Here is a 17,381-nt window from a genome sequence, read left to right as displayed (position 1 = left end):
GAAAAGTGAACGGACTATGCGTTAATCCAGGCCATCATGTCTGTCCGGAGGGGAAAGGGTGTTGCCCCATTCGCCCTCTCCTCTCTGGAAAGAAAGATGGCGGCCGCATGGGAGCCTTGTGGACAGCAGGTATGAGCCGGGGATGTGGGGGCGACTAAAACCTCATGGGAAGGGGGGCGTTTCGGTCCGCCCTTCACGCCCTACCGAGGCCAACAGTTGCCCCCCACGAGCGGCTCTCCAGCACGGCCACGACTCCAGGACACAGAAACCAATTTCTTAACTATCTGACTTTCAGTAGAAATACTTCCAGGGTCAATAGGTAAAATAGCCTAAATCCAAAACCAACATTTAATTCTTGAACCCAGCTGTAGAAAGCAAATCACTTCACAATGCTTTTTCAGCATGCCTGATTTTGTGGGGGGTAAACTCTAAATAATAGTGGTGAATCTTTTATTGAAACAATGAATCTAATCAAAGCAGATAGAGTGTTAACTAGAATTCATCTGCCTCACAGGGACGGGGAGGGGTGGGGGGTGGGGTTTTATTGGGGTTCTTCATGGTAAAAAATAAGTATTGGTAAAGGGAAATGTGTTTGATATTTGCATGACTGAGACCTAAACCTGAAAGCTTTGTAACCTTTCCCACAGTGATTCAATAAATAAATAAATTAATTAAAAAGAAGAGTTGGGTTAGAGTTAGGGTTAGAGTTGGGTTAGGTTTAAGGGTTGGGTTAGGGTTAGGGTTAGGGTTAGGGTTAGGTTAGAGTTAGGGTTATGGTTTGGGTTAGGGTTAGAGTTAGGGTTAGGGTTAGGGTTAGGGTTAGGAGTATAGTTAGGCTTAGGGTTTGGTTTAGGTAGGGTTAGGGGTTGGGTTAGGTTATGGTTAGGAGTTGAGATAGGGTAAGGGGTTGGGTTAGATTAAGGTTAGGATTAGGGGTTGGGTTAGGGTTAGAGTTAGGGTTAGGGTTGGGGGTTAGGGTTAGGTTTAGGATTGGGGGTTGGGGTTGGGTTAGGTTTAGTGTTGGGTTGGAGTTAGGTTTAGGGTTTGGGTTAGGGTTAGGGTTCGGGATTGGGTTAGGGTTAGGGTTCGGGTTTGAGTTAGGGTTAGGGTTATGGGTTGAGTTAGGGTTAGTGTTAGGGCTTGGGTTAGGGTTAGCATTGGTGTAGGGTTAGGGTTAGTGTTGGGTTGGGTTAGGATTTGGGTTAAGGTTAGGTGTAGGGTTGGGTTAGAGTTAGGGTTAGTGTTGGGTTGGGTTATAGTTAGGGTTAGGGGTTGATTTAGGGTTAGGGCTAAAGGTTGTATTAGGGTTAGGGTTAGGGGTTAAGGTTAGGGTTAGGGTTTGGTTTAGGGTTAGGGTTAGGGGTTTGGTCAAGGTTAGCGTTAGGATTAGGGTTGGGGGTTGGGTAGGGTTAGGGTTTGGTTTAGGGTTAGGGTTAGGGGTTTGGTTAAGGTTAGGGTTAGGGTTAGGGGTTTGGTTAAGGTTAGGGTTAGGAGTTGCATTAGGGTTTGGGTTGGGTTAGGGTTAGGGTTAGGGGTTTGGTTAAGGTTAGGGTTAGAATTAGGGTTAGGGGTTGGGTTAGGATTAGGGTTGGGTTAGGGTGTGGGTTAGGAGTTTGGTTAAGGCTAGGGTTAGGATTAGGATTAGGGTTAGGGGTTGGGTTAGGGTTAGGGTTGGGTTAGGGTGTGATTTATGGTTGGGTTAGAGTTAGGTTAGGGGTTGGGTTATAGTTAGTGCTAGGGGTTGAGTTAGGATTAGGGCTAGAGTTAAAGGTTGAGTTAGGGTTAGGGTTTGGGTTAAAGTAGGGTTAACACCCCAACCAGCTACAGAAATGATAACTATGGGGAGGTTGCAGACAGTCCAGGGTCAGAGGCACAGGCCTCGCTTGCAGCCAACCCCAATTCCATCTCCAGCACTGCTGGGTTGACCCAGGTGCCCCCACCATCACCACGTCCTTGGGCCCTCGCATGGCCCTGTTGCCTGAAAATCACGTGGAGTCCCCACCCCCCACCACACACCTCACCCTAATGACACGACACCTCTAAACTGTAGCACAGAATGGTGGTGCCCCCCCTCCGCCCCAGCACGGCATGCCCTCTGTCTTCCACGCAGCCAGGTGGGGTCCCCAGAACACTAGTGACAAAAAGTAAACATATGAAAAGCAGAGCCCAGACTCGGAGTCACAGTTCAGAAGCCAAGTTCTGGCCTGGCATGCCAGGGACCAGGATTCTTCTCCCACACCCCCAAACACAAACATACAAAATTCTGAGCAAGTTACTTAACATCTTTAAGCTGATTAAGCAAGTTCCATCTCTAGGCAAGTTACTTAACAGCCTGTACTGCAGGGCCTGCTACTGTGTGAGCCGAAGAACAAAACAAACTCAGCAAGAGGACGGGAGCAGGAGAGGGCCCTGCCTGACACGAAGCCAGGACGGCGCCTCACACGCAGCAGCAGACCCGGGGGTCGCCGGTCGCCTCGAGCTCCTGGCCCCCTCCAGGAATGATCCCTGAGCACAGAGAAAGCCCTGAGCACCGCTGGTGTGGCCCTGAAGCCAGAAAGGGAAACAAAAGAAAAGAGTCATGCCTGATGGAGCTGGAGTGATAGTACAGTGGGGAGTGCATTTGCCCTGCACGTGGCAGACCCGGTTTCGATTCCCAGCATCCCAAATGGTCCCCTGAGCACCACCAGGAATGATTCCTTGAGTGCAGAGCCAGGAGTGGCCCCTGAGCATCGCCGGGTGTGACCCAAAAAGGAAAAAAAAAAAAACAGTCATGATGCCTGCAATGCTTGCCCTTAAAGCACTGGGAGCCAGTGGAAAGGGCCACCTACCAGCACATCCCCCCCGAAGCCTGAAACGGGAGCGCTGTAACCAGACACGTGTCCACTGAACCTGACACGCCCACACAGACACAGGTCAGCAGTGACCGACGCAGACCTGGGGTTGTAGCCAGCGCAGGCGGTGGAGGACACACAAGGCCCAGGCTTCCATCACTGCCCAGCACCGGCAGGTGTGGCCCTTGGAGGGCTTCTCTCACACAGAGACCTCCCCACCCTGCTCCTCACCCCCACCCCCCCAGACTGGGACAACAGCTTCAAGGGCCGGCCTGGGTCCAGCATGGCCCGGTGCCCCCACCCCCCCACCACGGTGAGCCCCCAGCACTGCCTCCAAAGCAGACAAGCCCCCAAGCCCAGACGCTGAAGAGGAGAGGAACGTCATTCTTTAAAATTCTATTTTGAGTCATCCACATCCAAAGCATTTAAAGCTAATTATTATTATTATTATTATTATTATTATTATTATTATTATTATTATTCAAGTGCTGAAAAATGTGTTTAAATCTTTCTCCCAAATTAACACCGGCCAGATTAGGCAGACTTGCTGTACAAAGCAGCTCTCTCTCTCTCTCTCTCTCACACACACACACACACACACACACACACAGATGTGGACGTGCATCTATACACTCAGGAGAGGCCTTAAGTACACAAAACGCCAAACACGTCCCCAGCCGCTCAGGCAACGCGCCCACCCCCAGGCCCTCCAGCGAGGCATTGCTCAAACAGTCGGCACTGGCGACGTGTTTAGGGAGCAAATACCGACGCCAGACAGAGCGGTCTTGTGACGGAGCAACAGGAAGCAGGGCCCCGCTGTCTTTCTCCCCTCCGGCCTGTTCCTGGATCTCTCGGGGCAGCACGAGGCGAGACCCCCTCACTCGGCAGGGCCCAGCCACTCCAAGCCCAGGGTGCCAGCCAGATGCGGCTGCCCTAGGGGCCGCCCCGGGGTGACGCTCCAGGCCCCGGGGTGGAGGGAGGCAGGAGACACGCACAGGGTCCGGGGACAGAGGATGCAGCTCGGGTCCCTCTGCTCCGTGACCTTTCGGCCTGCGCGTGCGCTCGGCCCGCGTGGCAAGTGAGGAGGGAGGTGTCCAGCACTGCTGCCCACCTTTTGGGCACTGGAGAATGGCCACCCCAGGCAGGAAGGTGAGGCTGCTCTCATGCACCCATCACCCTGCGGGCCCTCCTCTGCGAACAGGCCCCCTCAGGCGAGGCCCCATGGCCCCACAGCCACCCAGCCCGACGCCGCTGCCTGCTCTTCTGCCTCTCACTTTGGCCCCTGGACTCGAGCCCACCCACCTCTGCTGGGCCTTCCAACACCCTCCCATGCCCACCTGCCAGGTCTCGGGCTCCATCTTGCCCGAACTCGTGGCCAAGCCGGCCACGCTTCCACCGCCTAAAGCCACGACCCGTCCAGACCCCACCCCACCCCATCCTTCCTCTGGGCCTGACCCACACCCAGCCCAAGTCCTGGCCCCCTTCACCCCAACCCACCCACATCCCATCCTACCACCTGCCCCGGGTTCAGGACTCCGTGGGGAGGGGCTGAGGACAACCAGTCCGCCGCCATGCAGGGACCCCCGTTCTCGTACCAGATCCAACACAGACGCCCAGGGAGAGCTGAAACTCAAGCAGGGCTTCCATGACACGGGGTGGGGTGCGCCGCCTTCCCAAGACAGGGTGGCGGCGATCTCCAGGCCAAACGCAGCCCGGTTTGCGCCCCGTCAACGTGCAACCCGAATTCCCGAATTGCAACACCTGCTCCTGCTTGCACCAGACAGCGCAGGCCTCTGCAGAAACGCGCTCCCTCCCTGGGCCTCGGGGCCCGGCCCCAGGACGAGACTCAAGACTGAGCTGGAGGTTGGCAACTAGTCCTGGAAAAGCAGGGGAGAAGTTTCAGCCACTCTGGAGAGGGGACGGGACCGCACTGTCCCTGCCCCGCTAAGGAAGGGCCACTGGATCCCCTGATTTCCTGTCAGGCACGGGGGTCTACACAGTCACAGGCCAATAGCTTTGACTCTGTCTCTCCACTGGATAGACAGGGTGCTGCACCCCTGAACCAAACGCAGCAGTCACTCACCAAGGCTGCTCTGAGGGTGGGCAGACTTGGGACAATGACAAGGGGCACCCCCACGCCCCCTCCCACCTAACTCCCAGAGCTAACCTGAGGATTAAAACTATGCCGGAGCGATAGCACAGGGGGGAAGGGCATTTGCCTTGCACACAGCTGACCTGGGTTCAATCCCCGGCATCCCATATGGTCCCTCAAGCACCGCCAGGAGTGATTCCTAAGTGCAGAGCCAGGAGTAACCCCTGAGCATCACTGGGTGTGACCCAAAAAATAAGTTAATTAATTAATTAACTAAAACTGTTCCAGGGGAGCCAGAGCAATAGTACAGTGGGGAGGGCACTTGCCAACTGGGTTCGTTCCCTGTCTGGTCAAGAGCACAGCCCTGATACTGGTGATGGGATTAATGCTGAAAAACTGTACCCCTGGCATTGGACCATGAATGTCTATAAAACTGGATGCTATGAATAACTCTGTAAATTATGACACCTCAATTAAAAAAATATTTTTTAAACAAATGAAATAAAATCTAGAAGTCAGCGACAAGATCCAGGTACGGGTGGTGGTGATGGCGGCAAATGCCAGGCCTCACGGGACAGGGGAGGAGTGGGCCCTTCTCCGTCCCCCCGCCCTGATGGGACTCTGAGATGACGCCACATCCGGTCACCATCTAGTCACGCTCCCACACGGCCATGACCCAGAGACAGATGAATCTCGGACCCGAGCAACTTGCTGCAGCGATCTCTCCAGACCCTAATTATTAAAATTTCAGAATTCCTAGAGCACGTGGCCACTCTTGCAGCCGCATGACATTATGTTCTAATATCCATAACAAGCAACAAAACACATTGTCCAGCATTGCCTTTTCGACAGGTATGAGCGGTGGTTGGACTGGATTCGAAATATCAAAGGTAACTAAAGGAGAGAAAGAGAGTAGTGTGCAAACTGTCTGCCACACAGGCAGGGGGAGGTGTGGAATGGCGGGGGGGGGGGGGCCGCAAGACTGGGGATTTTGGTGGTGGAAAACATGCACTGGTGAAGGGATAGGTGTTTGATGACTGTATGATCGAAGCTCAAACATGAAAGTTTTGTTACTGTACCTCACGGTGATCAATAAAAATAATAATAATTTTAAAATTTAATTTAAAAAAGGGGGGGGGCTGGAGCGATAGCACAGTGGGTAGTACATTTGCCCTGCACGCGGCCTACCCAGGTTCGATTCCCAGCATCCCATATGGTCCCCTGAGCACCGTCAGGAGTGACTCCTGAGTGCAGAGCCAGGAGTAGCCCCTGTGCATCGCCGGGTGTGACTCAAAAAGCAAAAAAAAAAAGAACTGCCCTAGGACCGGAGAGGAGAGGGTGGAGCTAGTTACCTTAGCAGGTCGGCTTAAATCTCGCCACTGAACAGCTACGATGGGAGGGCTGGGAACGGGAAGTGACATCAGAAAACAGGCGGCTAAGCCCCAGGCTCTCTCCAGCACCCACGCTCACCTCAACCCGAACAGAGGTTGGCCTGGCTCTGATGCTCCCACCGCCAGCAGGGCGGCAGGATCCAGCCCCTGTGTTCGTGCTGCGGCTTGCCAGGACAACAGGAACCCCTGGGCAGTCTGAGAGAGGACCAACGACAGGCCCTGAGCACGTGGCCACAGCCGGAGACGAAAACTGAGACGTCGCCATGCACTGGGGCCAAGTCCTGAAGAGGCTGGACAAGATCTCAGTCCAGGAGAGCCCGGGTAGAGAATCGGAACAGGACCAGGGCAGGCCAGCAGCCGCTGGAGGCCAGCAGAGGGTAAGAGGCAGGACTGAGGAAGCTGCCATGCACTGGACCAGACACCCAGGGACAGGACGAGTGACGAGTGACCTCGTACGTAGGTCCAAGGAGAGGCCTGAACGCTGCAGAGGGCCCGGGACCCAGAGACTGAAACTGTACAAGAAAGCCTAACTCCTTAAACTCCGAGATCTGTGTGCAGTTCTCTCGTACAATGCCCAAGAACCCATCCAGCTCAGAAAAACCCACAATAACAATAGCACGGTGGGGAGGGCACTTGTCTTGCACACTATCAACCCAGGTTTGATACCCGGCAGCCAGATAGTTCCGCCAGCCTGGCCGAAAGTGATCCCTGACTGCAGAACCAGGAGTCAACACTGAGCACTGCTGGGTGTGGCCTCAAATCAAAGCAAACAAAAGCTGTTTCAAGTTTCCTATCTTATCAGGGCTGGAGCGTTTGCCTTGCACAGGGCTGACCAGGACACCTGGGTTCGATTCCTCCGCCCCTCTCGGAGAGCCCAGCAAGCTACCAAGAGTATCTCGCCCGCACGGCAAAGCCTGGCAAGCTACCTGTGACGTATTCGATATGCCAAACACAGTAACAACAAGTCTCACGATGGAGACATTACTGGGCCCACTCAAACAAATCGATGAACAACAACGGGAGGCAGGCGAGGTGACTCTTATCTTATCGAAGCTCAGCAGCCCGCTCAGGGTCAAGAGAGACAACCAGAATAATGCAGAAGAGGCTGGAGCTCATGCTCGTCCAGGACCCACAGGGTCCCTCCCAATGCTGACCCCTGGGTCAGTTCCGGCTGGCCGGCACTTACAGGCATGCCTGCAAAACCAACGTGGGCAGTGGGTGGAAGCTGAGAACTCCAACTCCACCCAGAAGCCGGGCCAGCTTCCAGGCCAGGGGACGCTCCAGCCCGGGCCTTGCCTCACTCAGAGTGTGGCCCCTCGTGCCCAACCCCCTGGGGACCGGGTACACAAGAGCATCATCCTTGTCCAAGTTAGTCAAGTTAATACGCAGACTCTCGCCCGGGCTGTGGGACCCAGCACCAAAGCACCACACAGACCCCTGAGCGCCACCAGGGGTGACCGCAAGCTGGGCAGAGTCCCCCAGCAACCTTTGGTGTGGCCCCCAAACCCAACCGGAGACCCCGGGTCACTGCTGTACAAATCAGAGAGTAACCAGCCCTCTGCGGACACAGGGGGAACACACCCGTCCCCCCAACAGCCATTCTCCAGTGACACCCCAACGCATAGACCAGCATTTCTCTTGGCCAGAATATTCCAGGGGGCCCCTGGCCGGAGACTGGGGTGTGGCCACAGAGGGAAGCGAAGAAAACAGAAGTGAGCGAGAAGTCAGGGGAAGGTTAAGAAACGCCGGGCTGGACTGCGGCCAGCTTCTAGCGTTGCTTCCTTCCTGGAGCGCCCTGATCTCATGGCCTGCGCCACCCCCCCAGCCCTCATTTCTGCGATTTTTCACCTGTGGCCCTGCCCTGGAAGGGCCTGGGGAATACTCAGGGGGCTACTGAGACCCTGGCTGAGAACGGCTGGGCTAGACCCTCTCCTGCAGATATGAATCAGGAACACCTGGGACAAGGGTGGCGGACCAGGGGGATGGGGTTATTCCAACAAGGAGAGTTCAAAAGTGCTTCCTTCAGAGGGCCTGGGTGGGGCTCACTCGGGGGCTAGCCGGGCTGGGGGGCGGGGGGGGCAGGGTGCTCCTAGCAGTGCAGGGGGACCATGTGGTGCCAAGGTGGGCTCCAGGTCATCGCCTGGCCCTCGGTGCTCCCTCTCCAGCCCCTTCCCCAGAGTTTCAGCCACAGCAGGGGCCGCTGTGAAAGACCCTGAAACCCAGGCGAGGGGCTGGAGTGATAGCACAGCGGGTAGGGCGTTTGCCTTGCACGCGGCTGACCCGGGTTCGATTCCCAGCATCCCATAGGGTCCCCCGAGCACCGCCAGGAGTAAATCCTGAGTGCAGATCCAGGAGGAACCCCTGTGCATTGCCGGGTGTGACCCAAAAACCAAATAAATAAATAAATAAATAAATAAATAACTGGTCCTCCCGGAAGACAACTGTCACCATCGACACCCCGTGCTGGACTCAGGGGCTACAGAACTGGAGTTGCCGTCCCTCCGAGAACCAGCTGCGCCCAGAGGACAGTGCGGAAAGCCGGCACCTTCATTTCCTCTAAGCCGTGTCTGGCAGCCCCGATTACGAAAAGCTGCGGAGTCTGGCGGAACGCAAAATCCAAAGCCAGCAGGGTTTTCAGATCCTGAAGGCCAGCGCTGCGGGAATGTGGTTTGAGCCGGTGGCATTTGTCTTGCAAGTGCCAGGCTGGATCTCCAGTGCCCCAGGGGCCTCCCTGCCTGCCCCATGCCCCACCCAGCACAGCAGGTATGGGCCCCTCACTACCATAAGAAAAAAAAAAAAGGCGACAGTATAGCCAGTAAGGTGTCTGCCTTGCACACGGTGACCCCAGTTCAAATCCCGGTACCACGAGCGGTCAGCACCCCAGGCAACAGCGGGAGAGAGGGCTGGAGCCACAAAGCAGCGGGAGGACCCTTGCCTTGCCTTACACACAGCTGATCCAGAATCGACCCCCACCCCTGCACCCAATTGTTCCCCAGAGCCCCACCTTGAGTGCAGAGCAGAGCCAGAAGTAACCCCTGAGCATCACCAGGTGTTGTCTCAAAATCAAAAAATACAAAGAATGAGCAAGAGAGATCCCCGAGCTCTGAGCTCAAACGAAGGGCGACTCAAAACTAAAACCAGCAATAAAAGGGACCGAGGGGCAGGCGAGGGAGGGAGGGAGGGAGGGCACTAACCTTGCATGCGGCTGCCTTGCATGAATCCCCATTCTGGTGAATCCCCAGCATGGTTGGGGGTCACTCCTGAGCACAGAGCCAGGAACTGCCCACTGAGCACCAATGGGCGTGGCTCAAACCCCAAGTGTGTGTGTGGGGGGGGAGAATTTAAAAGCCAAAGAGTAGAGCCGGGAGGGCACTGCCTTGTATGCGGCCAGCATCCCTGAGCAGAGTCAGGAATAAGCCCTGACCACTGCAGGGTGTGGTCCCCAAATAAAATAAAGTAAGCTGCATTTAAAAAAATTGGGAGGGGGGCAGAGAGGTAGATTAGGGGTCTCGCCTCTCATGCCCACCAACCCCAGCTCAATCCCCAGAAGTACATTTGGCTCCCTAAAGTCACCAAGCACAGAACGAGGAACAGGTCTCAGGTACCACCAGAAGGAGGTTCAAAAAACAACAACAACAAAAAAAAATACTAGAGCGCACATTGAGCCAGGAGTAACCCCTGTGCATCGCCAGGTATGGCCCAAAAAGAAAAAGGAAAAAACAAGAAAACCCTAAAGCCCACATTTCTGTGCTGCATGTGCTGTGTATGTGTGTGTGTGTGTGTGGGGGGGGGGGGGGGTCTGGCCAAGAGTGAGTGAGAGTGTGTGTGTGTGTGTGTGTGTGTGTGTGTGTGTGTGTGTGTTTGTGTGTGGTCTGGCCAGGAATGATCCCTGAGCGCAGAGCCTGGAGTCAGCCCCAGTTCAGCACCTCAGGGTGGACTCAAAACCAAAACGAACAAAGGCCCTTTTTACAGTTTATCTACAAAGCACTGACGAGGGTCCCCAGATTTAGAACGAGCAGAATCCATGTCCCTCCCCTCATGCTAAAACCGGCAGCGTGGAGAACTTCCTGTGTGGAAATTCATAAAGATCTTTCAACAGCGCTTGGGAACAGATTTCCCACTTTCCACGCCATCTGATTTTCTGATCTGTTTCAGAGAAACTTCTCCTGGCTCTAATTTGCATCCTCACCCAAGAGCCTGGTGAAGAGGTTTTAAGTCTCAGCCACATGCTACCTCCATCCCTCCTCTGTGCAGACAGATTCTCTCTGGGATTCATTTCCGGAGACCCTAGTTGCTTCCAAGGCCCCTCCCCTTTCACCCCCGACCCCCCCACTCCCCCACCCCCGCAGTGTGCACTCTTACTGGGCCCTCCGTGGCCTCGGGACCCTCTCTCCTCTCCAGGGCTCCACACCCCAGCTCGACTGCCAGTGGTACCCTTAGTTTCTTATCGGGGCTGCAAGTCTCCCTTTCCCCCAACGGTTTTGTCCTTCAAGGAGAAACCGGAAGGCAAGGCCAGGCCTGCAGGGCAGCCCAGGTAATCTCCATCCCCTGCTAATTCCTCCCAGTGGACCCCTCAGGGCCAGACACAGCCTGCAGGCCAAGGACAGCTCCCTGGGGAACTCCACCCAAAAAAAAAAAAGGCCGGAGTCTGGAAGGGAGCCCTCTAGGTACAGGCCACTCCCCACCCTGCTGGCCTTCCGCTTTCTCTACCTGAAGGACAACCGGGGGCAACAACCAGTGACAAGTCACACAGTGGGGAGCTGGAAGCGTTGGGGGACGGTCTGGCCATTGGGCCCCAAACCCCGCGGGAGCCCCACCCCCCCAGGCCACACCTTGGACACAGCCCTGTTCCCCTCCTCTGGCCGGCCCCTGTCCTTCCAATCTCCAGCTAAGGCCCCCAAACCTCTGTCCTGGACCCACAGGAAGGCCACACCTGAACAGTCTGGCCCAGGCCTACCTCCTCCTTGCCCCCACCATCCTCCAGCACCCACTTTGCCCCCCCACAAGCTTGGGGAAGGTCAGCAAGAGCACCCCGCCCCTCTCCGGTCACACCACCTAGCACAAGCACCCCCCCAAGGAGGCTCCCCCTGCAACCCCACCCCCCATCACAACACTGCCCCAGGTGCCCTCCATCCCCCCCCCCCCCCCCCGCTCCGCACTCCCAGGCCTCTGCTCAACCGCCTCCTAACGGCGCCCCTGCACTGTGACCCCCTTCCCACAGCTCCCCAACCTCAGCCTGCCCAGCTCAGGTAGAGCCAGTTCGAGCTCTTTGAAAAAAAAAAAGAGAGAGAGAAAAACCCTCAGATCTCGGCATCCGACCTCAGCTCCTTCCCTGCTGGCCTTGATTCCATTGTTTTACCTCCCAACCTCCCCAAGACAGGGAAGCTCAGTACATTCAGATATTCAAACGCCACCACCAATAGTTTGCGGCTGCCCATCAGTCACATCATGATTAATAGTCATCTGTTTAGGCCACCAGGATCCCAACAGAGATCTCCGTGCCCTCGCCAAACCTGAACACTCTGCGCCCCCAGCCAGGCCCCTCCCGGAGCCTGAATCTCAGAATTAAATCGGTTCCGAAGAGACGACAAATAAGTGCTGGAGGAAATAAAGGGTCTTTCACCAGCTTCAGTCAGTTCCCCTTTTCCTTGGGGGGGCCTCACTCTGATTAGTTCCGGGCTCTAAGGCAGATCATCATCCACGCATCAGCCTGTTCCAGCACCCCACTCCATTTTCACTCACGTCTTTCGAGAACAGTCTCTCCATCTCCTGCTGCGAAAGAATCCATCGCAGCCACGCGGCGAGCACTTCCTGGGGAGCTGACAAGCCCCGTTTATTCTCATTCCAAACGTCTATATTGTCTATATTCCTAGGCAGCTAGGAACCGCCAAAGATGGAGCGAAGGGACAGGGCAGGGTGTTCAGACAAAACCCGTGGTGTGCGTTCGGCATCAACAGCCACACAGGGCGCTTGCCTTGTGTGGCTGACCTGGGATCGATCCTCGGCCCTACCCAGGGTGTCCCCCACCCACGCACGCTCAGCCCCACCAAGAGTGATCCATGAGCACAGAGCCAGCCCTGAGAACACCAAGTGTAGCCCCAAAACCAAAACCGGGGAAAAAAAAATGGAGTGCAACCATAGTCTTGATTACCTACGACTGGAACCAGCTCCCTGCCCCGCCCTCCCCATCAAGGTCATCGGCTGGGTGCGGGGTCCACGCTGCGGTACATCCATACAGGCAGAGACAAAGGATGGAGCTGACATGGCAAGTGTCTCTGGCTAAGGGCACTGAGGCCATCTGCGTGACCTTCCGGAAGCGAACAAAGGCAGGGACACCACCATCAGCAGCTTAGGGGCTGGGGCAGAGAGAGAGAGAGAGAGAGAGAGAGGGAGGAGGGGGACTCTGACTTGGGAGAGAGCAGGACGGCCGATGGAGGTGGGGGTCCCACTCTTGACTCTTGTTTGGCCCCACAGAACCGAGCTGCTCCAGAGTGAATTTGACCGCAGTTCAACCCAGATGTCAGAAACGGGTCAGTTATCCTACCACAACTCGGTGACAGTTCACAGGCAGAACCCAGAGATGGGGCGAGGGAACCGTCTGGACCATGGGAACTGGGTGGGAGGGAGCCATTGCCCAACAGACACACACACACACACACACACACACACACACACACACACACACAGAGCAGTGCCTGCAGGTCAGGGCAGCCGGGAGCCCCAGGAAGCATTTCCAGGGAGGCGAGGGAGGGGGCGGGGAGCCCTTTGTGAGGCCCTCGCGGGGCTAGGGGAGCCTGGGCCTCGGCCTGGCCTGCGAGCACGTGGGGCCCCAGACCCTCGGAGCCCTGGGTGTTCCTTGGTGGCAAACAAAGAGTCCCCGCAGGCAGCCGGGGCAGGCAGCCGGGCCAGGGACCAGGCCCTTCCTGCCCCTACTCTGCAGCCAAACCCACACATTCCTCCCAGGAGGGGAGGGGGCGGCCCTTCCATCTCCTTGGAAACCTGAAGGGGCGACCCCCACCTCCCTCAGCCCAGCCCCACGGGCTCCAGGTAGGGCCCAGGCCAGGGCTGAGGTGACACAGGCCCCGGGGCCAGGGAGGTGCCACTCAGGCGGGTGGAGAGCTGCAGTCCAGGGGCGGTGCCTCCTCCCGCCTGGCCTGCCGGCCTGCCGTTCCCAGCGCCTCACCCAGGCGGCGTGCCTCGGGCTCCAGCCAGACCTGGGCCTGCTGCATTGTTCTCCCCGGCAGGAGATCGCCACCTCAGACAAACCCCAGGCCGAGAGAGGGGCCCAGATACCTGCCCCAGAGAACCAGCCCTCCCAGCTCCCCAGGAGGGGGGGATCCGGGAGGGGGGGATCCGGGGAGAGACAGGCCTCAAAGCAAAACAAATGCCATTTTCCAGGGGCCTAGAGAAGGGGAAGGTAGGGGGGAGGGGGGGAGGAACAAAGCTGGAAACCACAGGGAGAGAAAACCAGAACATTCTGTAACATGCACTGCCTGACCAGAAAGAGAGAGAGAAAGAGAGAGAGAGAGAGAGAGAGAGAGAGATTTCTTTAGGCATTATGATCAAGGAAGAGTCACTGCCAGGGCTGGGCTGTCAAAGTGAAATAAAAATCACTGACTTTCCGCAGACAGCAGTGAGGGGACTCCTTTCTAAGGCAGCTTATTGTATTAAGCTAATGAAGGTTTATCAGCGCTGCCATCTGAGTTTTCGTTGGCACCAGAAAAGCCGGAGCGGCCGCTCCCACAGCGTGGCCAGGCTCTGCTTTGCAGGCAGATTCCTGCCACCCTCACACACCGAACCCCTGGCAGTCAGAAATCATGTCGACTTGGAGACCAATTTTAGCACGCTGACTTGTAAAGAATTTTCTTCCGTCGTGTAAGCCATTGGGGGGGGGGGGGTCGTCTATCGCTCGAGATGCCATTTATCTCTATTAAATACTGCAGTCTTCTGAGCTAGCCAGGCGCCCTGACTTCCCTCTGCCAGTCTGATCACACGCTGATACTCTGCCATGGGGGGAGGGGGGATTTTTTCCAACAATTAATTACAAAAAAAAAAACCCGTTGGACTTGACAACCCTTCCCTGAACCTTCTGCCAGCCCACAGCTCCCCCACAATTCTAAAGGCATTTCTGAAAAGTCTCCTCTGCTCAACTCAAAGAGGAACCCCCCCCCAAAAAAAAATAAAATAACCCTCCCGAGCAGGAGGAAAGAGATCTATTTTCCACCCTGCCTCCTCTGGGCACATCCGGCCACCCAGTCCCTGCCACCAGGCCAGAACTGGTTCTCTCTGCCATGGCCATCGCCGCTAGATCCCATCCTGGGGCTGCTGGCTTCCTGTTTGGGGATGCTACGGCTCTTCTTGCCAGGACCCCCAAGGCGACAGGTTCCTGGGAGCCCCCAGTTGCTTTTGTTCTTCTCCTCACCGCCTGCTCCCCTCTGCTCCTGGGGCGGCCGAGTTAGAGCCCAGCTCCGCTGGCCGGCCTCGCCTAACAGGCATCTTTTCACAAATGAAGCCAGGCGCCCCGGTTTCCTCCTGGTACGGCCTCCCTTGCACCACAGTCAACGGCATGCCACAAATAATCCAATGGCGACCTCTCCATCAGCAGCCCCCCAAATCAATAGAGCCATCCCACCGCCTGACTCGGAGGGGGGAAAACCTTTCAGGCTCAGAGAGAGAGCCCGGGGCGAGGGGGGAAATAAAAGGACGAGGGGGTGAAGGAACAAAAGGCAAAGGTACCTTCAGGCTCCTCCTCAGTTCCCTCCTAACCAGGAGGCCCGGCGCTGGCGAAGGGCTTCCCTTCCCTCTTCCGGGAATCCTGGGGAAAAGGCTGAGGATGCTGCTTTAGTCTTATGCAAAACCAGGCCCAGCCGCCTCCCAGGCTCAAAACCTGCTTCTCTCCAGGCCTGACTCCCTCTGAGCGCCTGACACTGGGCGATTCCATGAAGCCTCTCTCGGCTCGCCTGGCTGGCAATGCCAGCAGAGTCCCTCGGATCCCAATTCCACTTGGGCAGCACTCGGAGTATTTCTTCTCCAGTTGAACCCAGCGTTCTGGCCAGGGTGCCCATCCACTGCCAGGCTTGGGGGGCTGAGAGAGGGACTTCAAAATACAGATTGAAATTCATGCTCAAAAGATCAAATCTCACCTTGTGAACCTTGACCCTTGGGGAGGGCTTGGGACCAATGTTCAGTTACGGCCACACGGCTGCATTCTCTGCAAATCTGAAAGGGTTAAAAGCAGCCCCAGTCCACAGGCCTACAAGGAAAAAAAAAAAAAAAAGACGGCATGTATGCTGAAAGCATCACTGGCAAGCATTCCTGCTCCTTTCCTAGAACAATACTGTTACCTTTTGGCCTTCGTCAGAGTCAGTAGTGCCCCCCAACACCCTTTAGTAGCTTCTAAAAAGAAAAGCACAAAGCACAACATAGCCTGCAAGAGAAGAAAAAGCATGCAAAGTAGCATTCGCCAGCAACCCACAAACTCCCATTACAAATCCATCAGTTCGGTTTGGTTTGGTTCTGTCCAAACCACAGAGAGAGAGAGAGAGAGAGAGAGAGAGAGAGACTGTACAAACCAAGTGTCCCCACCCTATAAGGCACATTTTCTCCTTTAATAAGGGCCATAAATCTCAGCTCCTTGTCCATCCCTTCAGCAAAAGAAAAAGGAAAAAGGAAAGGAAAAGAAAAAAAAAGAAGAAGAAAACAGGCAGGAAAAGCCCAAGGAAGCTCAGACCTTGCAAACCTGCACATTTCTCCCCCATCTTCTCTACACAGACTCGTGGAGGGCTGGGTGAGTCGCACACAGAGGCGTGTGGTGTCTAAGTGTGCATTCACATAACGTGTTGGGGTGCACCTTCCTGCAAGCGCCTCTGCTTTTGGCTGCCATGAAGGGAGGAAGCTGCTATCCCACTGTAGGAACTCTCAGGGACTGCATTGTGTTCAGGAGCTGATCTGCCTCAAACCAGTTTCAGCCGGTTCTGGTCACCCTACATAAAAAAGCTATGGCAACCCTCGCGAAGTTGCCAACAAGTCCCTGAAAATCAGCAGCACCGGGGGTGAATCTCGCTGGGGGGGTGGGGGGTGTCCTTTCCCTTCCTTCCAGGCCTCGGTGCAGAGGGGAAGGTCATGATGGGCCCCCACAGCCCCTGCCACCCCACTCTCACACACGCACACACGCACACCCCACACACACATGCACACGCGCGCGCACACACACACACACACACACACACCGGCCCAGACTGGGAGAGAGGCTCACCCTAGCAGCACCCCAGAGCCCAGCAGGGCCCAACCCCCCCCCAGCCTGCCCTCCACCCGCGCCAAGCCCCCCCGCAGACACTGCTCTCCCCTCCTGTGCCTTCCCCCACTTACCTCCCACAACCTGGCTCCCAGATCTTTTGTGTGTACGTGTGTGAGTGTGTGTTCCCTGGGCTGGTGGCTGACAAAGAGCCCCCAAGAAAGCAATCTAGGTGGGGATGTGCCGGCTGTGCGGGAGCCGGCCTGGCCTCCTGAGCCGAGCGCTGGTGGCTTGACCAGGCTCCTCGCTGTCTGTCACCCCCACCCCACCCAGCCCCCTCCCCGCGTCCCTCTCCTCGCTCCCAGCAGCAGCAGCAGCAGCAGCAACAGCAGCAGCAGCAGCAGCAGCAACAGCAGCGGGAGCAGCAGCAGCAGCAGCAGCGGGGCCCCCCCGGCCTCCTCCTCCTCCTCCTCCTCCAACCTTCTCTTCTTTCAAGCACCTGGGGGGGAGAAGTCCGAATCCCTTCACCTCGGGGAAGAAACCCAGGGCGGGCGGCGGGTGGGGGGCGGGGGTGGGGGGGGACCCAGACGCAGGGGCAGCGCGCCAGAGGGGCGCTCGGGGCCTTTTGCAGCCGCCTGGGTGCGCGGCCCGCGCGCAGGGGCGGGCGGCGGCGCTCACGTGGGCCCCCCCCAGCCAGCTCGGAACCTGCGGGGCTTGGCCCGGCCGCCTCGGGGGCAGCCCCCCGCACCCCGTTCCCCACCCCGGGGCGCCAGGGCGCGCGCACCCCCGGGCCGGGCCGCGCCAGGCCCCGACCGCCCAGGCCCAGGGCCCGG

General features: G+C 56.9%; 1 protein-coding gene across 4 annotated transcripts in view; it reads right to left on the bottom strand.

Moving 5' to 3' along the window:
* The window catches only part of ZNF532 (zinc finger protein 532), a 78,721-nt gene extending 61,654 nt beyond the window's left edge, over window positions 1-17,067 (bottom strand). The window contains exons 1-3 of one of the 4 annotated variants that reach the window (XM_056106957.1): window positions 16,683-16,885; window positions 15,659-15,741; window positions 15,458-15,567 (exon numbers count right to left, since the gene is read on the bottom strand). The gene's annotated coding sequence lies outside the window, so the exon portion shown is untranslated. Of the gene's footprint in view, window positions 1-15,457; window positions 15,568-15,658; window positions 15,976-16,682; window positions 16,886-17,047 lie in introns of those variants that run through there. The other 3 variants (XM_056106959.1, XM_056106958.1, XM_056106960.1) reach the window with 3 other exon arrangements.
* Between the last annotated feature and the right edge of the window lie 314 nt (window positions 17,068-17,381).

The sequence above is a fragment of the Sorex fumeus genome, unplaced genomic scaffold (genome assembly GCF_029834395.1).
Source record: "Sorex fumeus unplaced genomic scaffold, SorFum_2.1 ptg000151l, whole genome shotgun sequence".
In the NCBI taxonomy this organism is placed as follows: domain Eukaryota; kingdom Metazoa; phylum Chordata; class Mammalia; order Eulipotyphla; family Soricidae; genus Sorex; species Sorex fumeus.
This window is presented reverse-complemented; position numbering and strand designations above follow the sequence as displayed.